Source organism: Camelus dromedarius, chromosome 30 (assembly GCF_036321535.1).
Source record: "Camelus dromedarius isolate mCamDro1 chromosome 30, mCamDro1.pat, whole genome shotgun sequence".
In the NCBI taxonomy this organism is placed as follows: Eukaryota; Metazoa; Chordata; class Mammalia; order Artiodactyla; family Camelidae; genus Camelus; species Camelus dromedarius.
In genome coordinates this window covers 24,973,736-24,997,742 of record NC_087465.1, presented here as the reverse complement: position 1 = coordinate 24,997,742, position 24,007 = coordinate 24,973,736, and positions in this window count along the sequence as shown.

The window sequence follows — 24,007 nt, the reverse complement described above, 5'->3', positions numbered from 1 at the left end:
TAAATCATTCACTATAAAGGAAGGTTCAAAGGAAAGGTGGCCACACGTGCTGGGTGTCCCATGCTGGTCCTGGGTTGCACACACTGTCCTGCCATAGTTATTAAAACTGTCCACTTCCACTCTCAAAGTTTCCTGGTTGGGGGATAAACTATAAGATCACGCCACTCAAAGATGAAATCTACAAATGTAACACTGCTAAATTTTATCCTAATACACAGTTTGGCCAGTCTCCCAGAAGTTCTGTTTGCATCCTCCAGGCCCCTCAGCCTTTGCTGTCTAATCATTTCATGTATTATTTATAGACAGAGACCAACCTAAAATATCCTGCCCTTTGATTCCCTCTAGCCAACAGCTGAAGGAATTTACCTTTGCCTTCACTGAAGACTAAATTGTCTCATTAAGGCTTCCATCTAAACCTTGTTATTTTGACTTTTTGACTTGCTTTGCACTCTCTGACATATAAAGTAGCAACAATTTCTACAATGAACAAGTGTATTTGTCCACCAGAAATTCTTTCTGTCCCTCAGCTTCCTAATGGTTATGTATCTGATAATCTGAAAAATTGCCTCTCACGGTTTAACGAGAGCATTTAAACAGACTTTCCCTACAAAGCTTATCAGGTAGTTACTTAACCTGTATGAATAGGTTAAATATTTTCCATAGTATTTATACAAATATGATACCTGGTATCATGTTCAACCTAATAAAAAGGAAGTTATTCTTTCCTTAAATTACTCCCGTTTCTTTCATTTTTTTCTTTCCCTTCTTTACAACCACTTGACTAACAGAAATGCACAGGGCAGATGTGGAAATGTCGCTTTATAAATACAAGATGCAGCCAGTATACTGTTGTTGTCCTTGTTTTGGGGAAAGAAAAGATAACTATTCCTCCAGGATGTACGCTTTGGCCATGAAACTGAGGTCTAAAATCAAGTCAAAGGACTATGTCAAGTTAAAAACAACAACAACCTGGAAATGAAACAATCTATGTGCTGCATCCAGAGTGGTGATGCAGAGGCTAGTGTGATACACAGAAAGTATCCCAGCACGTTCTGGGTGCTTAACAAAGCGCTCCTTGTTTCTGTTATTTCCCAAAGGCTCCAAGCACACATACGCTGCAAATTCTCTGCCAGTGGAGAAACGCTCTGCTAACGGCTTCATTCATTCCCACAAGCTATATTTATTCATTCTTCAACCAAAGTGGCATATTGAACATGTATTCCTGGAAATTCCTGAAATCCATTCATTAGGCTTTCAGCTAGCTTCTCATGCACCTCCACATGCCAGGAGCCAACCCTAGCAAACCCAAGTCCCAGATGCTCCATGGTCAAATGCCTTCATATCCAGCGCCAGGCAAGGAAAAGGCCTTTAGGCCAAGACTGCATGATGGTGAGTGATCAGCTAGCCCTGCATGTAGCCTTTTAACTCATAGTAAACCCAACCCCCTATGACACCACCCAAAATATTGCCTTCCGTTGCAGGTCCTATGCCTTCTGCCTTCTGTTTGTTTCCCTAAACTCAGAATAGAAGCAGATTAGACCAGCAGATGGCTGACACGCTCTTGTGATCTGGGACAGCCCTTGAAAGTAGGAAGCTGGGAGGGAACAGCTTCAGACCAGCAGGTCGCCCACTGGCAACCTCACCTCGATCATTCCGTGCAGCCCAAGAGACAGCATGTCATTCAGAGGGTAGACAGCGAAGACCCTGACAGCTACAGCTCGAGGACCATCGTGCCCCCAGCACAATTTACATTTCTCAGTAAACAGGGAAAGAAAGCCCCCTGGAAACACATGTGAAATTGGGCAGTTTCTAACAGAACTAGAACTAAAATGTAAACCTTTTTTAAATTACATTTTCCCATTGTAAAAATTTCTAATTCGGAAAGACTATGGTTCTAGTGCTTCAGTTTACCTATAAAACCAGAAACACCGCTAAATACAGCTAATGACAAGTGACCTCACAAAGCTGTCACAGCTGATGTCTGGAACAGCAATAGGATATAGGGGATAGTCCCCCAAAAAAGTTTAGAGACAAATGAATTATTCCATGAACAAAAAGAGGGGCCAATCTAAACATCAGTATATGAGACAAATACTACATGGTATCACTTACATATGCAATGTAAAAAATACAACTAGTGAATATAACAAAAACACAGACTCACAGATACAAAGAACAAACTAGTGGTAACCGATGGGGAGAGGAAAGGCGGAAGGGAAATACAGGGGTAGGGGACTAAGAGGTACAAACTATTAGATATAAAATAAGCTACAAGGATATATGGTACACCATGGGAATAGAGGCCAATATTTTAAAATAACTATAAATGGCATATAACCTTTAAAAACTGTTAATAACTATAGTGTACACCTATAACTTATATAATACTGTACAGCAACTATGCTTCAATAAAAAAATAATAATTTAAAAAAACCAAAGTATAAACATGCTATATGAATGCCTCCATGAGAAAAACACTAGGTTGGGAGTTAGGAGACCTAGGTTTCAAGTCCTGCTCTGGGGGTCATCCAACATATGACCTCAAACAACTTAATCCCTCTGGGTTTCTATTTCCACATCTATGAAACAGACATTAGATTTGATGATCTCTAAAATCCCCTTTCTGCTTGAAATGCATATCGTCCTGTAAGGGACTGGATTTTCAATTTAAACCCCTGCAGCCCTGCAGAGAGTTCTGAAGCTACAAAGCCCCGGGATACCTTTTCCCTGTCTTATAAGCAGCCCACAGGCTGTGTCTCAGATTCCCACACTGGGTGCCCAGGGGCTCAGCTGTCCTGGGGAACGCCTGAAATTTAGGCAGGGGCCGCTCTGGGGCTGAGGGAGCAAAGGGTGCAAATACTAAGATGAAATGCTGTGATTTTCACTGAAAAGTACCATATCCAAGCAAAGCTAGTGTTCACACTTTCTCCTTAGCTTAGAGGTCTTTCCTGGAAAAGAAAAATCACCAGCAAAACCACAGTCCCTAATCAGTAGGCCCCAAACCCAATCTTTCAGCAGGACGAGAAAGGTTCAGGGAAAGCCAGAGCTGTACTTCCCGGCCCACAGCCCACCATGATCCAGCCCAGCATCAGCTCCAAAGGTTGGGAGGGGAGAGGCAGGCCGCTTGCAGCCTCCTCCTGCCTGACCCAGCTTCACATGGATGGAGAAAGAGAACCCGCTTCTGGATTCTCAGCCTGCACAAGCCACAGCTCCTCTGATTCTATCCCTTAAATCCAGTCTCCATCAGGAAGCAACCAAGAAAATGTGTTCTGTCCCGAGGCTGATTCTGGAACAGGGGAGATAGGTGACCTCCAAAGAATCCAGAACAGGGGAATGTCTTCAGCTACAACAGAGGGCACTTGCGCTAGATCTAACAGCTCTGCTTCATGAGTTTAATAATAATAAAGAAAAGCCCAGAGATCAGAGCCACTGACTAAGGCAGCTGTGCAAAAGGAGAAGACATCCTCTGTGGAAACATTGCTCAGTGATCTATCAGTGAGGGTACTTATGCTCAAAACTAAGTTACATAAACAAGGGCCAGAGTCAATACAATGAGGCCTGCACCCCTACCAAGCACCACTGAAGGGAAGCCGCTTGTAGCTCCAAAGTCAACGGCAAAGTTTTATCAAGTAAAATAGCAGAAAAGGGGAAAGCAAAAACGTAACCTGTTGTCACAGATATTTGAAGTATTTGAAAACAAATCCGACCAGAATGAGCAACTCACCATTCAAAACGTAATTCAAGAAATTGCAAGAAAGTATTTGAGAAGGAAACACAAGTAAAAAGGGCAAGAGTTCTACCCTGGGTACAGCAAGAAAATCTGGAAACAACGTGTTCGTGTCCTGGGGAGAGAAAGCTAACCCTGAAGAGATGAAAGAGGCACTCACAGAGAAAGGAGGACTAGCAGATAAGGGGAGGCGAGATGGGGCCTGGGATAAAAGGGACCCACGTCAGTGAGGAGCTTCAGAAATCTAAGTGACAAAAAACATGCAAAGACCACGTACACAAATTGTCTGCTGGGAGGCAGCCCAGTTCCCACAAGGAGGGCCATTGTCATCGGCACCGAGTGAAAGGGTAAGACGTGATTCCACCCTGCCCGGGGTCCCTCTGCCCTAGTCCTATCTTTTAAACCTGAAACAGGAAACTCTTCTTGGAAGTAAACAGAAGAAGCGGGGTGAAAAGTGTCAGGCTTGAGCTGCCTGGCACTGAGGGCAATTAGAATAAAGTGGAGGTGGCACATACAGTGAGATATTCTGGGGAAATGCTTATTTTCAAGAGAAAAATGAGACTCTGGTCTCAAAGAAGAGGAGACTAGGCATAGCCCAGTGTGAAGCCTGAGGAGGGGCAGGAGGGATGGGAGCTGCCCTCCTACGGCTGCCACCAGCTGGAGGGAGAACCTGGCATGTGGGGTCCACAGGGAAGGGATGGGCTCTGTCTTCCAGGGTGAAGCTGTGCCCCAGGATGAAGCTGTGCCTGGACACAGCAGGACTTAAGCTAAGGTATCCTTCCTCTGCTTGTCACTCACACCCTAGGTGGACAAGAAGATGTCTCCTGGAGTTGGGAAGGAGGAAGACAGAAAGGTAGCACTACGACATGCCCGTTCACTCCTGCATGTGTGATTCAGCCCAGCTATGAAGAAGTCACTGGCATCACTGCCACCACCCTGGTCCTGGCCCTCATTATTTCTCCCTGGACCATCATGATTAGAGTCTTCCACACATCTCTTCTGACCTAACTCTCCCTACACCTCAGCCCCACCAAATCTCTGCCACACTGCTTGCCAGCAGAGTACGCTTTCCAATGCACAAATCTGATAACGTCCTTTCCTGCTTAAATGTCTACAATGCCTCCCACTCTCTACAGCGGTCAGCAAGCTGACCTGTGGACCAAATCTAGCCTGCAAGTGACAAATGGGTTTAATGTGTTTAAAGAGCTGTAATAATAATAATAATAATAATACTGGAATACTACTCAGCCATAAAAAAGAAGGAAATAATGCCATCTGCAGCAACATAGATGGGCCCAGAGATTATCTATACTAAGTGAAGTAAGTCAAAGAAAAATATATGCTATCACTTATATATGGAATCTAAAATATGACAAGTGAACTTATTTATAAAACAGAAACAGGCTCACAGACATAGAAAACAAACTTATGGTTACCAAAGGGGAAAGGGAGAAATAAATTAGCAGTTCGGGATTTGCAGATACAAACTACTATATATAAAATAGATAAGCAGCAAGGTCCACTGCAGAGCAAGGGTACTATATTCAAAATCTTATAATAAACCATAATGGAAAAAAATATATATATCCGAATCACTATGCTGTACACTAGAAATTAACACAACACTGTAAATCAACTCTACTTCAATTAAAGAAAGAACTGTAAAAAAATAAAAAAGGAATATTTGACAGAGATGTATGTTCCCTGCCAGGTCTGAAATATTTACTATCTGGCCCTTTTCAGAAAGTTTGTCACCCCTCATAACTTTGGCAAAGAGCAAAGCAGCCAAGTATACAGCAGATCTTTCATGATCCTGCCCGGCTGCTCCTCAGCCCCCTCCGCCCGGCTCTCCCGGCTCTGAGCCCCCCGGCGACGGAACCATACCTGGCCCTGGTTCTCACGGTGCTCTGTCCCGTCGTCCCTCCGGGAAGGCCAGCTCCTGGCGACGATCGCTGACTCAGGCTTCCTAGGGAACTGCACCTCCGGAAACAGGGCACTTCGGCCGCCCCTCGCAAGTCTTTCCTTTCTTTACACCCATCGGGCCATTAATTCACAGGGGTGGGTTTCCGCGGGGCTTCTGCGAGGCTTCCGCGGGGCTGGCTCCTTCCCCTCGGCTCTCACGCCGCCTGCCTCTGGCCCGGGGCAGGCTGCCGCCTCACTGGAGCCCTCTCCGGCTTCCCTCTTTCTCCGACCACTCCGCCGACACGAGTCAGGAAGCGCTTCCGCTCCGCGCGACGGGAACCGGGCCCTCGTTCGTTCACAGCGATGCCAGCAGCGCGCTGGGTACCGCCGCCGCCGCTTCGTGGTGCCGTTCGCGGGGCCTGCCTTTTCCAACAGTACCTATGCCCTCGAAGGCTCCAAGGCCCCTTTTCTTGTAACTCCGCGTGTATGGGGCCCCAGGAGCCACTCCACGCTTGCTAAAATGCCTGGAGAACACACAGCGCGCACCGCTCCGCTTCCCCTCGGTGTAGGTCCCTTCTGGAAGCCGCTGGAACAAGGCGGGGCGGGGGCGGGGGCGGGGGCGGGGCCCGCCCCGGAAGAGGGCGTGGCCACAGGGCCCGCCCAAAAGAAGGGGGCGTGGCCACGGCGCCCGCTCCAAGGACCCCGGGTCAGGCTGCCCTCCGCGCCGCCTGAGGAAACGCAGCCACCCGGCGCTGAGGGCGTTCCTCTAGAAAAGAAGTTTGAATCCAATGATTTTTAAACCATCATAGCTCTGAAATGATACTCCATGAGAAACAGATTTTATATTTTGGGGTTGTTGTTAACGGAGTTCCTGGGGATTGAACCCAGGACCTCGTGCATGCCAAGCATGCGCTCTGCCACTGAGCTTTACCCTCCCCGAGAAATCGGTTTTAAACTGCAATGTAAACTAGAAAAAAAAGTCTTGCCTGTGTCTCCTCAAAGAATTTTAGAAATAGTGCTAGCTCAGCTCTCAGGAAATAGTTTTCTTTGCTTTCTCTCTCTTGGTCTGTGTGTTCTTTGCAGAGCATTCTTAAAGAACTGGACATATTGCTCCAATAGAGTCTGGTACATCGTACACACTTGATAGTTTTTAAATTTATGAATGAAGATAGGTGCTGAAAAGGCAACAATCTTCACAGTTTTCTACTCTAAAAGGGTCTTGTTTTATATACTGAGCCCTCCCGCCAGATTTTGTAATCACACCCACTTTTAACAAACTTCTCATCAGCTCACTAATCTTCCTTTGCCTTTCAGTTAGAAGCAGACATTGCCCAACTAATCTCTAGGTAAGTAGTAAGATAATTAAACTGAAAAACTAATGCAGTCACATTGTGCTTCATATGGTAGCAATTAATTACTCTCAGGAATAACTCTGGGCTCTATTTTGTGTGATATACTTAAAATAACGTTATTATGTGCTTTTAGGTTTGAAAGTGATGATGTGAATGATCTTTAGTTACATATCTATAACTGAGGACTTATTATTAATGCCTGCACTGAATAACTTGAAAGAAAGATGACTATTCCAAGAAAGTCTGGTTGCCAAAAAATAGTTTAGAAAGCCTGACTATCTAGTACTGAGTCATGGGAAGTGGGAACAAGTAAATTGATTTCACTGGAAAACATTCCACATGTAACACATGGTACATTTCAAATGACTGTCAAGGTCATATATATTTTTATTACATTTTGTTTTCCTACCCATTATTTGACAGGACCTAAAAAGTTAGCCAGCCATACATAATAAACTGTACTCGAAGCATGTGCGGTCTTCGCATAAGAATATATTTTAAGTAGTATATCTGCCAGTTGGTAAGAGCACATGCATTTTTGCATTTAAAATGTGATTCCACAATTTGTTTCCATTTGATGGCTAATTTGGGAAGATCTGCATGTGTGTTGGCCATTTAAAAATATTTTTGGTACAAAGAATATTTTGGCAATTAATTTGTCTTTATTACTAACTTGTACTGCTAAGACTATTAACAGGGTTGCAACTGCCCATCTATCCTCATAGATAAATAGCTCTGAATTCTTTGTGCAGGGGCTGCTGAAGCTGGGCCACTGCCCCTTTGCCCACTCAGTGCCACCAAGAAACCTAGGGAAAGGATACAAAGGATGTGTGCTCTCTGTATTCACATACATAATAAAGAGGTGGTACTGTATAGCAAGTGTTATTCTATCAATCAATCTGCTTCAGCTGTCCTTTTCTTTATATTATGACAAAATAGGGGCAGCCTACCTGACTGTGTAGGGCTAGTTAGTGTGCAGAAAGCTAGAACTTCCATTCAGGAATAAGTTTTTAAAGCCTGATTAAAGCAGGGGATACCATCATTTATCACCCCTCCCACCACACTTCCAGATTTCCCAGGACACCAATCAAGAGGTGTATCATAGAGGTAAGAAAAGCTTCCATCATCACCTGTGTTTTTGGAAGGAGCAATAATAATACTGATGGAAGAATCTGTGGTAGAAAAAAAGCCTTTTAAACTTTACAAAGATTGCTCTTATACATTATCTTATTGAAGAGAAAATTATTCTCATTGTACAGATAAATTACTGTGGCTTAGAGAAGTTAAGTAATATGTTCAAGATTACACATTTAGTAAATGGCAGACCTTTTGGCTATAAATCCTATGCTCTATAAACTAATCACTTTTAGATTAAAGAAGAAAAATAGACCTGTTAATGTATCATTTCAAGTTTCCAGTGATTATTTCTTTAAAGATGATTCTTAGAAAGAAGTCTGAATGCAGAGTACATTTTGATCCTTACAATTAATCCCAGTCATTTATACCCCACAGCTAATATTATACTCAACTGTGAAAAAAGAATTTCTGCTAAGACTAGGAGCAAGCCAAGGATGCTCACTATCCCAATTTATGTATTGGAAGTACTAGCCACAGTGATCAGACAAGAAAAAGAAAAAAATGAATTCAAATTGGAAAGGAAAAAGTAAAACTGTCACTGTTTGCAGATGGCATGATAAATACACACAGAAAATCCTACAGATGCCACCAAAAAAAACCATTAAAACTCATCAATAAATTCAGTAAAGTTGCAGGATACAAAATTAATATATAGAAATCCATTGCATTTCTATACCCTAACAACGAACTACCAGAAAGAGAAGTTAAGAAGACAATCTAATTTACAATCACATCATAAAGAATAAAATACCTGGGAATAAATGTAAATAAGGAGGTGAAAAACCTCTACTTGGAAAACTGTAAGGTACTGATGAAAGAAACTGAAGATGATGGAAACAGATGAAAAGATATACCATATTCATGGACTGGAAATATTAATAGTTTTAAATGACCATAATATGCAAGACAACCTACAGATTTAATGTAATATCTATCAAATTACCAAGGGCATTATTCAGAACAAATAATTCTAAAATTTATATGGAAACAAAGACCCTCAATAGCCAAAACAATCTTGAGAAAGAAGAAGAAAGCTGAGGGTATCATGCACCCTGATTTCAAACTACATCACAAAGGTATAGTTATCAAAACAGTATGGTACTGGCACAAAAACAGATGCAGAGATCAATGGAACAGAACAGAGAGCCCAGAAATAAGCTCACACTTACATGGGCAATAAATCTACAACAAAGGAGGCAAGAATATACAATGGGGAAAAGATAGCCTCTTCAATAAATGGTGCTGGGAACTTTGAGAAAACTGGACAGCTACATGCAAAAGAACCAAATTGGATTCTCTCACTCCATTAAGAAAAATATATTAAAAATGGATAAAAAACTTAAATGTAAGACCTGAAACCATACAACTTCTAGAAAAAATCATAGGCTGTGTGCTCTTTTACTTTGATCTTAGTAATATTTTTGGATATGTTTACTTAGCCAAGGGAAACAAAAGTAAAAATTAAAAAATGGGACTGCACAAGGCTTCTGCACAGCAAAGGAAATGATCAGCCACAATTTCCAGTTCCGGTTTCTTTAAAGTGGATTCTTAGAAAGAACTCTGAATGCAGAAAATATTTTGATACTTACAATCTATCCCAGTTACATAATTTGGTAAATTATTTATCATTGGCAGCTCTTTTGTTTCAGCATTTTGAACATGTTATTTATCTGCCTTTGGTTTCCACCACTGCTGATGGGAAACCGCCTGTTTATCTTATTGAGCATCCCTTATATATGATTAGTCGCTTCTATCTAGTTGCAGTCAAGGCTGTTTCTTGATTATTTCATGCAGAAATCTGAGTTTTGTCTATGTGGAGTTCACTGAACATCTTGGATGAGTAGTCTAATATTTTTTATTACATTTGAGAAGTGTTCAGCCATTAGTTTTTCAAATTATTCTTCTTTCCTTAAAGGCCTGGAATCAGTAAGCACCCACACTCTATTCTCTGGGGCTCTATGTGGCCGTTGAGGCATACCCACAACCCTGCCTTAGCCTTCCTCTCCTGCCTGTGTAGAGTCTTAAGGTCAGCCAGGGGTAAGAGCATAGGCCCTTCTTACATCATTCTCAGCACACGCAGCGCCAGGGATGAATGTACAGACATATGCATGTGCATAGCCCACTAGTTTCCCAGGAATCTGCTGGAGTTTTTCACACAGTCTCTGGACATCTCATTCCGCATCTTTTACTTTGAAGCTTGTTGCTTAGCATAAAGGTTTATATGTTATCCAATGCTTTAAGCACCATTTTAAAAAAAATTCTTTCTGACATACACCCTTGCATAGGTAAAGGGATTTTCACACTGGAAAATTCCTAGTTGATAACTTTTGAAAGAGTAATTGTTATGAAACCTTCATTTTGTTAATAGAAAGATATTCTACCTCATTAACCAAGTAAAAATGTATACTACATTTATTACAATGTCAAGGTGATTATAGGACCAAATATATTCCCCCTTGGGGGATCCCATGGTAAAGCAAGTGGTAGATAAATGTTTTTAATTGATGACTGGAAGAGGGTAGGTATTCAGATAGTTAAAACATAGAATGTGAGGTTTGAGCATAAAATAGTGGATTGATGCATGACTGAAAGATGCAATATATATATATTAAATCATTACATAAATTACGATAATTTATTACATATTATTTAGAAATTAGGATAAATGGATATCTATATATTATAACACAAATTAAGATAAACTTACATCAATATAATCATTAGAATCTAATAGGCTAAAACACCAGCTTTCCTTTTATAAATAAAGAAGACTGTTTCTACTATGATTGTGACTGTACTTAACTGTCCTTTTAAACAGGAAGAACATTTACTACAATGAGTTATTTATCATTATAACAGGAAAAACCATATTCATCATACAGAACATACAGAACAACTGATTTTCAATAGTCAATTTGAAGTAAAATGTAACCTGAAAATGGCATTTGTCAGTTTTTTGTGTCTATTTCAAAGTAAAAATCGATCATTTAGTAATAACATGAAATACAGATATGTATGTAATTTCAAATGTTTTAGCTTATAATACTATTTTTACATGTATTTGCTTTTTAGTTGATTTTGAAGAAAGAAAAGATAAGATTCTATACGTTGTCGAGTAATAGAAAACATACCAAAAAAAAAAAAAAAACCTTAAAATATTGAAACCAGTTGAGAAACTACAAGTATTCAAATGCAGGAAATCATGATTTTATAACATTTTAATGTGATCTACACTTGGGAAACAAAGTTAACCAGACCTTATTTCTGTACAGGAAATATTCCAGCATAGAGTTGTAATACATTGTGGTGAAGGCTTACAGCTTCATATTTTTCACCTGCACTACCCCACTGGTATTGTGGCTTACTGAATTGCATCAAGACTGCCTTCCTTTCTGGAAGACCCTCTAAGAACAAACAAGCCCCTAAGTGTAGATTTTATTTTCCCTTGGTATCAGATTATGATAATTTAAGAGTCCTGAGAAATACTTTTTTAGCCTAAAAAAGGAAATGCGTAACATTCTTATATTAGGATCATGTTTTGGTTGGTTTTTCAAAAATCTTAACATGTGACAAAGTTATCATATCAATTTATCAGACTACCAAGTTTCAGGCAAATGCAGGTGTGTAATATGATGTCTATGTAGATAATATTTCACATAAAGTCAAATAATATAAATATATTAAGAACTTCTGAGTCAAAACAAACTTACAGCAGGGGAAACTGTTCTATTTTATGGTTACTTTTAATGAAAAACAAACCCTAAATTCAATAGTGTGCTCAAGTCTCAGCTCTAACTACTCAAGCATTTTACTCATCTGTATGGAATAGTCAGATTTACACGGTCAACTGTGAAGAACGCTAACTAGGAATCAGGGGAGCTTAACTCCAATCTCAAATTAGTTGCCCACTATTTTTTAAAATTGACTTGAAAACAATGACCCAAATAGAGCCTCACACTTCCTAACTATGAAAAAAGTCAGATGATGGAATAAGACAACTCCAGCTCTTTAAAACTTTAAAGTGATAAAGATAGACATAAATATTATATATATAATATATATACATACACACATATATATATATTACATAGATACACACACACACACACACAAACACACACACTAGCCTCCTCCTACACCTCAATTAAGTAGGTAGAGAGACACACTAATCTCCTCCTCCATTAGATAATAGATAGACAAACTGAATACACTCTTTCTCCTCCTCCATTAGATAGATGGAAAGTGAGATTGACCGATACACACAGTAGCCACTACCTTCTCCTGTTAGAGATACTGAGAGATAGCCAGACACATGGGAATACTTCTTCTTCTCCATTTGATATAGATAGAGACACACTCACAGACACACAGACAAACACACTACTCTTCTCCTGCTCTGACAGACACAGAGGTAGACACTCTAGCCTCCTCCTTCTTCTCAAAAAGATACAGGTGCATAGACAGATATCTCATATATAGACAGACAGAGAGACATACTAGCTTACTCCTCCTCCATTAGATGCACACATAGACTGATAGACAGACAAAGTAGCATCTTCCCGCTTTAGTTACAGATACTTTGATAGACAGACCCGCACGCACACACACACACACATACACACACACTAGCCTCCTCCTCTTCCTCAAATAGGTAGATAGACACACTAACCTCCTCCTCCAACAGACAAATAAAAAGACACACTTGCCTACTGCTATGCCTGCACTAGATAGGTAGATTGTTAGATAGATAGATAGGTAGATAGATAGATAGATAGATAGATAGATAGATAGATAGGCAGGCAAATAGACATAACTGCCGCATCCTCCTCCTTTAGATATACAGACAGACACACACATAGACTAGCCTCTCCCATCCTCCAATAGATAGGCATTCAGCCAGGCAGTCACTCAGACAGACACACCAGAGGCAGGGTGCGGTCTTGGGACGGGGTTCAGCGGAGGCGACAGGGGACAGGAGTGCCACTGGCAAGCCATAGGATTTCATCACAGGTCCCTAGCTGCCTTGTCTGGGGGCGGCCTCCACTCCCCCAAATTCGACGGACTGAAGATTTGAAGTTAGCCTGCACGTGGGAGCAGGCGTGATAAGGAAAGTGGAAGAGGTAAGTGGCAGATATGGAGGTGGCACAGCAGCTAAGGAGGATGCCTCAGCGAATAGGTCGTATTCTTACCATCTCCCCCTCTCCTGGCCTCGGGGCGGCCTTTGCTATGCCAGGTGTGCGGGATTTAGTTGTCCTTGTCAGTCAGGTCCTGGGAGGCTGTCGAGGTGAGTTCAGGGGACAGGGATGTCGCTTCGAGAGGACTGCCTCGGGTGAGCAGATCAGTTTGCTCCCATCTGCACAAGGGCCTGGCCTGGGGGTGGCCTCTCCTGCCCGAGGCTCACAGTATGCATGTTTCCAGGTCAGCCTGTGTCCCAGAGGCAGGCACGGTGTTCTTAGGGGCTGCATTGAGGAGGCGGGGCTGCTCCACCGAGCCCGTGTATTTGCTCAGATCTCCCCCTTGACCCGCCCTAGGGTTGGTCTCTGCTACCCTAGGTACATGAGGTACACATCTCTGTGTTTTACAGCTCCCAGGAGGCGCGTACGGGGTGGTCAGGGTGCTGGGTGGGGGCAGGGTGGTATCACCTACAGAGAGGGCGGAAGAGGGATGCACAGGCTGCCCAGGGAAGCCTGTGGATTTCCAACCAGTGTCCCACTCAGCGTGCAATGAGGGCACCCTCTGCTGCTTCAGGGTGGGAATTCGCATCCCTCCAGGTGGGTCTATTAATGGGAGGCTTCCTCCATTAGAGAGAGAGACAAATATATAGACAGACAGACACTTTAGCCTCTTCTTCCATTTAGAAACACCCATATATCTTAACCTTCTCTTCCTCATCCATCATATAGGTAGACAGATACATACATAGACAGACAGACAGACAGACACACACACACACACACACTTGCCTCCTACCAATCCTCAATTAAGTAGGTAGAGAGACACACTAATCACCTCCTCCATTAGATAATAAATAGACAAACTTTATAGACTTTTTCTACTCCTCCTTTAGATAAATGGAAAGTGAGACTGACGGATTCACACACTAGCCTCTACCTTCTCCTGTTAGAGAGACAGACAGATAGCCAGACACATGGAAATCCTCCTTCTTCCCCATTAGATATAGATAGAGAGAACTCTAAGACACACAGAGAGACAGACACTAGTCTTCTCTTCTGACAGACAGAGGGATAGATAATCTAGCCTCCTCATTCTTTTCCATTAGATATAGGTACATACATAGATATCTGATGATAGACAGACAGACAGACATACTAGCCTACTCCTCCTCCATCAGATACATACATAGACTGATAGACAGATACAGTAGCCTCCTCCCCCTTTAGATACAGATACATAGACAGATCCCCACGCATGCGCGCACACACACACATGTGCACACACACACACACTAGCCTTCTCCTCTTCCTCAAAGGAGAACAGACCTGCAGCCACTCACAATGGTGCACCCTAAGGGGACTCAGAATAAGAAAGGACAGGATGCTGGCCCTAGATATCTAGGCATTTGTCAAAGGAATGAATTCAATGAACCCAAATATTTGCTTCCTCCCATACATAGAAAGGCACTAAATTCTTTAACTTGAGATGCCTGGTTTTCTTTGGATAACAAGTAATCTTATAACGTCCCATCTACCTGGTCTTTGTTGTAAAGCTCATATATATCCTGGCTCCTCCCCTACCTCTTCAGAGCAGTCCCTCATAGCCATCTGAGAGGCTGTCATCCCGGGCTTGAAGTGGTTCAAGTCCTCAGAAATACCCACCAAATAAAACATAACTCTCAACTTTAAGGTTGTGCATATATTTCCACTTTAAATATTAGTGTAGACATTATATAGAACATAGCACTGTCTTCCCCTCTTTTTCTAATAAGTAACTGTTCTTCAAATATTCCTCATAAAAAATATTTTACAGGAATGTTAGGGTATCTCATTTCATGGTTTAAAAAATAAAGTATGCATTGCAGTTTTCTCTTTAATCCAATACACCATGCCTGCAAATCAAAAAGAATTATTTCAAATTTCAGTGTGAAATTGATAAAAATGTAAAATAAGAAACTGAAAAAGAAAAGAGGGAAAAATAGGCAAAAAACAAAATCGAAGGAATCCTATGAGGTTCTTTTTTTAACTCGTGTACCTAGAAATTTTATTCCCTAGCATCGATCTTATAACTGTGGGGTCCTTGCCATGAATTTAGTGCTCCTTTACCCCCTCAAGTTTAAAGAATAGAAAATGAAGTGCTTCCTGTGGATTTCAGGCTGTAGTTTCCATTGAACTTGCTGAAGTCATACATTGCAAGCGGGAACAGAAAGATGAAATTACAACCTTTCTAATACGCCACCAGGTACGCTTTATTTTTGAATAATGGATGTTTCTGCCAGCTCCACCAACACCAAATTTGCACAAAATTTCCATTAAAAATAACTTTTTCTCCTTTTATGTAAAGAAAAAGGCAAGAGCAACCACTGAGTTTAAAACTGTTGCCACTTGCAATAAATTGTTTCAGACACAAGTTATTTTTCAGCAATTAAAATAAAAAAGAAATCAACAAATAAAAGATGACCACTGAAAGAAAGAGCTCTTCATTATCCACACTTGAGATGGTCTAAGTAGATGTTTATTAATGTTTTGCTTCAGGGGAATCCTTTATAAGTGACAGTGTAGAATAAAATAAGCAGATAGCAAATGTAAAGAGTTTCAAAGTATATTTTAAAATAAACTAATTTTAAAAATAAATAAATAACTTCATTATAGAACTGATAATATTATTTACTCCCTAAAGATGATAATACATTTTACATTATGATTGTACAAAATCTTGATACAGCACTAAATCAATATTCTGTCACCCAAAATGTTATGCTTTACTTAATATTGTATTAAATATTTCCCCAAACTGAACTATGTGGGTAGCAAACAAACGAGATTAAAAATGAAGATACTTAAGTCACTCAAGTAAACATTACAGTTAAACTTTGAGAGTGGATAAGCTGATTAAAGCACACATTATATTTTAAAAATGATGAGAAAAGGACATTAGAGAGTGTTCATAGTTAAGGGGCTGTCATAAATAGAAACGGACCCAATATAATCATACCAAAACAGAGTATAATGCATAACACAGGAATGGGATATGCAGAGTTTTGTTGGGGTTCACGGGTATCCACCCAAAAGAAATAAAAGCATGTATCACAAAGTTTTGTATATGAAAGTTCACACCAGTATTCATATTAGCAATAAAAGTGTCATGTCCACCTATCAGGGAATGGATGAACACAATGGTGTGTCCGTACAACGGAATCCTATTCAGTAATAAAAAGAACAGAGCCCTGAGCATGCTCCTACTTGAATAAAACTCCCGCCCAAAATACATAATTGGAAAAACTCAGCTGTAAAAAGACAATTTACTATATAAATCAATTTATATAAAATATTCAGAAAAGGTAAGTGAATATAAAGAGAAAGCAGACTGGTGGTTGCCTATGTCTGGGGTGGGAACAAAGAGTGGGTGTTAATGATTTCCTTTTGGAGCAATAGAAATGCTCTAAATCTGGATTGTGGTGTTGCTTGGCAACACTCTGAACTTCTTAAAAATCACTGAATTGTACACAGAATAAGTTGGTATTGTAATATGCATGTTATAATCAATAAAGTGGAAATACATTTGGTCAGGACTCAGAGCAAGATTAGTTGTAGTTACAGGATGACCTCAAATTTCAGATATATTTTAAAGCTTAGATGTGACTTCATTTTACTTATTTACTTATCATACCTGTCTACTTATAAAAAGAATAAACGTAGCATCAATATACATGATATTTGATATTAATACAATATGAAAGATAAACATCTAATCATAGGGGATGAGGCAAATAAAAAGTACTGGAAAATATCTAAGTTTCAGTTACAAAGCTTTGCCTTGGATAGTAAAACACTCAGCATGACGTGAGACATCACAAAGTTATATTACCCTCATTATTTAAGCCAGGCAGGACTTGGATCTGTGAAGTTCACTTACACAAGTGGACGGAAGTGTGGGATCGGGACATCTGAGTAAGAGCAGAGAAGCTAAAATTTGTCAGCATAGAAGGAACAGCTCATTTTCAGCCACCAGGTTTCACTGAGCTCTTATGCTTTATCCCCCAAGCTAAATGCTTTCTGTGTTGTAACTCATTTAATCCCCATAACAATGCTATTAGTTCTATACTATCATCACATTCATTTTACAAATGAAGAAACTAATGCAACACCCATTAACGTAGCTTCAAAATTTGCAGAAACATGGATGTGTGAGAGCTGAGATTTAAACCCAGGCAGACACTCCAGTACTACACACCTACCTATTCAATAGCAATGCTCCGTGCATTTGATTCATCAGGATGTTCTTTCAAATTTGAGGTTAAGACCATCTCCAACATGATTTCTTCTGCCTTACAGAGGCAGATTTCATTGATCACCTCTATATTGTCTTCATGGGCCTCTCATGATTTTCAACATTTTTCTACATTGACCCCCGTCATCCAGAATCCCCACTCTTTACTGCCAGCCTTTTCTCAACTCAGCTTGTGGTCCAGTCCCAAACCACCTCCTGGCCATAGTCCAATCACTGGCATCTGCTTAACTAGTTTGTGGAAAGTAGTTCATGGTATAAACAGGAGTTTGCCTGTCAGGAACAATCCCCAACATACATAATTGGTTTAGATGCATTCTTTTTACATTTTAACCTGGATTCTATGAAACTTAGAAATGAAATTTGACATTGTGAAGAGTTTAACCAACAGTGGTTCTGCCCTTTATATGCTGCTTTCAAATAGTGCCATTATAGGACTTTAAGCTAGCCATGTTAATAGGGCCATTCATCCCAAACCCCAAATCAGCACATGAATCTGCTCTTTTCTGGTGCAGGAGCATTACAAGAGATGTGGGTGGCATTTCTGTTTTGTTTTGTTTTTTTTTCCCCTAATTTCATGGGGAATGGCATTTTGAAAGAGAAATAAAATAGGACAGATTAAACATAGTTGATACATAGTTGATTATCTTGGCTCCTCTGAGAAACTCCCCTAAATAAAAAAAATATAAAAAAAGGAAAATGTAAATGCACAAACATACAAGCCAAAAGACAATATAAAATGTGACAACAGTAAATAAGAGGCATCAACAATTTTCTGAGGATGGAAATCAAATGCAGGAATAATGTTATTTGACTTAATAAAGAAGAGGAAATTGAAATCAATGTGGGCAGAAACATGTTGACTCACAGAATCAGAGGAAATTTATGGACTTTGAAGACCCAGGACAAGCAACTATGGAAGTGACTCATTGAAAACAAAGGAACAAGTTCAAAGACATGCAGCGATCGATCTATCCCTTGACTCCCACCCAACACTCAAAAACTCCAGAAATTAAATGGATGCTTCTTGCCCACTGTAGAAGGATAACAGAAGTCTTTTTCTGCAGAGAAATCAAACCTAACAGTGTAGGTACTTGGGGTCACCTGACATAACAGACCAGTGAGATCAAACCAGAAAAAAAGAAAGGGGTGAGGGGGTTGAATGAGTCAGCATCCTGAATGGCAAGTTATTTTCCCAATGTCTTCCCTCATTCAGATAACTCCAGGCAGATTACAGAAACATTTCCCTCTGGGGGAAAAAAAAAATGGAAAAGCCTCCAAGAAAAAGCAAAACAAGATGCTAAACTTTTGAGAGATTTGCAAAGTACATAAGAGTTTATATGTGGATCATCTCGCAGTGAAGGAAACATGCTTTCACATAAATATCAATCCAGGAGCTTTTTAGTGATTCCCTCTTAAATACAATGGATAGGTAAACATCATTACTCATTTGAAGGAACCATCCAAGCTGACAGAGATACAAATAAGTAGAAAAGATTCAGGGACACCACAGGAAGCAGAAGAAAGCTTTTAACGATATATCATCGATACTCTCAAAGCAGTACTATTGCAATAACAAAAACAATTCTTATAAATCACAGCATTATAATTTTTTTAAAAAATCCCCTATAAACTAATACCAAAAGCAGAGCCAATAGGAGATAAAGTTTTAATAATTGGAAGAACCATGAAGAAAGTTTAATGTATAAGTAACAGGAATTTTAATAAATCAAACCAGTAATTTCTAAAGCTTGAAGGACAAAAATCTCTAAATGGTAAAGACCCACCAAATGTTTAGCACAATGAATGAAGAAGGTCTCTCACAGAGGTATTATCCTGTGAAATGTAAGAACATTAAAAATTATTTTAAAATGATACCAAAGGCTTCAAGTGTGAGAGATGGATTAGGAATGTCTTGTAAAAAGTACTGCAGTTCAGAATGGCATCCAACTTCTCAAGAACAAGACTGGAAACCACAAAGTAGTAGACTGAATTCCTTTAAAATTCAGAAGGGAGATGATATATCTCGCTAAACCATGACTAAAGCATGAGAACAAAAACATTTCTTTAAATTTTCCCCCAGTGATTTGTCTTTTCTTAGAAAGCTACTCGAGGTTCTGATTCTGAAAAGTGAAATGAACAAGAAGATACATGATCCAGGGAACACAACGCCATACAGGAGATTGCTGCTGAAATAGCCAGTTGAGCTGTTGTGCACTTTAACCAGTAAACACTCAAGTTAGACTGGAGGAGAATCAGTTACTAAGGAGGGAGACCTCCCAGTAAAAGGGACGGAGGGAGGGAGGGAGAGAGGGGATGGGTGTGTGCGTGTGAGAGAGAGAGAGAGAGAGAGAGAGAGAGAGAAAGGAAAACTTGGAGATGGAGATTTTCAGAACTGTCCTTGAATATGTAGAGAAATAATTGTTGGATGACAATAATAATCATTAATAATAACAATAATAGTATAAACACTGACTACCAACTTAACCAAGTATTGTAATAGGAATATAATGTGAGAATATAGAGAGAGGAAGTAGTCCATTTGGTGGAGCAAGTGTCAGAGAGCTGAATTAACAACTACCAAAAAGGAAATCAGTAGAAAATGTCCAAAGTTGACAAATCAAGAATTAGCAATAAAGGCATCTATTTAAAGGTATGGAAGTGAGGAGCAGAAGAGCATATTTAAAGGAGTTGAAAGTCATTTTTGGGGAACTGAATTTGGATAACAGGGAGGACTGAGCATTTGTAAGAGTTATTTTAATATATAAATGATAGCTAATGTTACTTTAACATATGTAATTTTATTTCATGTAAATACAAATTAATTATAAGGAATAAGAAATGCAGTATGAGAAATCTCAACTTTGTCGAGTATACTGCGGGCAAAAGATGCATTGGCAGTATCGATCAGCTGTTTTTCTGACTATTTTGTAGAAAAACTCCCAAGCCAATGCCAACAATGAGAAATTACCAAAGGGGAAATTAGTTTACCGCTACAAGAATTAATGGTGTTTCATTCTAATAAGCGGGAAAATGTAGGGTGAATTAGAATGAATACCACTATGCTTTCATGATGCAGAATATATTCTCAATAATGAAATGATTTTAAAGTGTAAGGCTTAGAGGGGAGAGGCTGGTGGGGTTAGGCAAAATAGGTGAGGCAGATTAAGAGGAACAAATCTTCAGTTATAAAATAAATAAACCACTGGGATTAAATATACAGCAAAGGAGACATGGTCAAAAATATTTAGTAACTTTATATGGGGACAGACAGTTACTAGACTTATTATAGTGATCATTTCATAATATATGCAAATGTCAAGTCACTACATAGCACACCTGAAACTAACATGATGCTGTACATCAACTCTATTTCAATAAAATAAAATTAAATAAGGGTTTTCAGTTAAAAAACAAAGGCAACATGCCATAGATTTATCATGATACCACGAAGGACACAAAGATTCAGTTCAGAGAGGCTGAGGGTCCTATCAAATGTAGCCAAATGGGCAGTACATAAATCAGTAGTTTATCCAGGTTTTGCTACAGATACCAAGTCCACTGACCTTACATCATAAACTCAAATGAAAGAAATGGATTTATTCATGCAATAAATGTTAAAAAAATTTTTTGAAAGAGAAAATGGTTAAACACAAAGGATGTGGTATTACTTGCTCTGAAATTATTAGATTTTCATCTAATGGTGTAATAGAAACCTGGTGCATAGAGAATCTCGGGCTTTTCTTATGCTGATGCTACAAACTTAGATACAAATACAGACGTTTTATATTATCAACTTTACATTACTTATTATTACTAAGAAGCATCCTTTTATATTTTATTTATGTCATATAGTCACATTTAATAAATGTTAAAGATATATAGGAATAAAGTTTTTGTGATGGATATAATTGATTTTATGTTTGTTTTGTTATGGAAAAGTAGTCTTCATACTTTAAAAAACTGTAGGACAGCTCTTTACCCTCTTCCACATCTCTCTTCTGAAAACCTAAACCATTACAATTCTTGACTAATATGTGTTACACACACACATACACATGCACACCCACACGTCTCCCAATATTTCAGTTACAGATTAACGCAAGGAGAAAAGACAAAAACCTCACTGTTTTCCATCCTTTATACTACAACATTCAATGATATGCTCCATATTTTTCTGTGTGCTGGTGTGTCTCAAAAAGCTTAGTTAACATATTTGTTATATAAACCTATTCCTGACAAATTAAACAATTTTTATAAATATTGGGGATGATACATAATAAATTTATTTAAGGGAGAAATAGGTGATGGTTATGCATAACATATAAAACAAAAATTTAACACTGTTATCCTATGGCATATCTGTATCTATAGTATACCTATATATGTTTATATAGAGAGACATTTTGATAAATATATATATATACACACACATATATACTTGATATGTTTGTTCTGTGCATCTTAATTGTGTATATCTTCCTTTTCCTAGGAAAATTTTAATTTTAAGAAACAGTGTCTTAGCATTTGATTCTGAATATTTCAACTGCTTCAGAACAAAATTAAGAATTTAGCTAATAGGCAAACTTAAAAACATTAAGATTATTACCTAGAACTATAATAGTATTAGTAAATAGTGATAGTAACACAAAGGTTTTAATTGAGCATTTATTAAATGTCAAGGATTATCTGAGTTCCTAAGAGGCATCCATGCTTTATCACTTTATGGGATTATTACTATTTTTATCCTCATTTCATAAATAAGGATCACAGTATCACACATAGTAAATTCCAGAGTTGGAATTTGGATCTGATTCACAAAATGCTCCAGTATCTGATCAAAATATGAATATACTAAGATGATTTTTGTTCTAAATAATAAAATTAAACACAGCAAATAAAGTCATATTTCTAAGATGTACATTTCTCACCAAATCTAAACTTTCAAAGACACACATTGCCTTATTGTCAGGATTCATACCGACAATCTTTTCACACTGAAAATTCTGTTTCATACCAGGGACTTAATCATATCAAAATAAACAAAAGAAAATTAATCTTTTATTAAAAGCAGATTCATGCACCTAGCCAATAGATATTTTAATTCAAAGGGGAAATTGTTATTTTATACTATTTGTATTGTCTCTGAAAGCAAACACAAATATTGTTACCATAACAACATCCATGCTTCTGATTTATTTATTATTTACTTTTTAGTAAACACTGTAAAATGAGTGCAGTGGTTGGATTTCTATCTCCAAAGAATAATAAACAGGAGACAATTAACTGGTAATTATTTCCACCTGCTGAACTCTATTTTGAGGTGATTTGATTAATTAACAGCAGAGATCTGTCATCATTAGTTCCAGAGTCTTTTTTTTTTTTCTTTTCCAAAACATCAAAATACTCTTAACATCAGCTTGGAACAGATTCTACTGTCCATTTGCTGGGTCACTGCTCCTGAACTCATTACCCCCGTAAGTGGAAAATATGGCTACTGTTCATCAATGTGAAAATGTGATTTCCCTTTAAAAAGTTAATAGTAATTTTGAAAAATGGAAAACTATATTCAAAATAAAGAGAAAAATTGCATCCTGGATGATTGTACCGAATGTTTAACTTCAAGGATAGGAATACTTTTATTAAAATCAACTCTATTTTTTAAATTTTTTGGAAAGGAACTTAGTAACTAACGGATGGATTGACTTGTGTCCTGCAAGGATTTTAATCTTGTTTCTTTTATTACAAGGCAGGTACAAGGCTGTCTTTTAGGTCAAATGGATCTGGAATTCTTCCTGATGTAAGATTGTCTAGAAATGAGAAGTTCTGTCTCTTGGCCCTCCTTTCTCTCCTCTCAGATTAATGCATTGCAATACTGTGTGAGCATTCTAATCAGCGTGGACCACTGGGGCACTTCCCATTTTTAATCTTCATTATGTATGTTAGGCAATAAAGAAAGGCCAGCATGAGTGTTGAAGCAAAAATGCAAAGGATTATTTTTTCCTTAAAAAATTCAAGAACGTGCTGGCACAGTAGCCCAACTGTGTTAGGAAATTTCATAAATTTCATAAATCCAAGTTGACAAGTTCAATCTCATAAATGCTGTGCGAATCCAGCTAAAGAAATTTGTTGTACTTTCCATCTCATTTGAAGAAAAAGAATATGATGTCCTGAAAAAGCAGAAAGTATAAAATATTGAGCATGTACATTTCTGAAAGCTTAATTTCTGCACTTCTGGATTCGGAGCATAAAATTGGCCTTGGTCATTATGAATGCTGTCTAGAGGAGAGGAGACAGACTTCTCCAATTCTTTTTACCATTTATTTGCTTTGTTTTATCAGAAGTCTTGCTCTGTGTGTCATAAGTAAGCCATTATGACATGTATTTAGGTAGCCTCAGGGAGGTTCAGTTTGGGAGATAGAAAAGT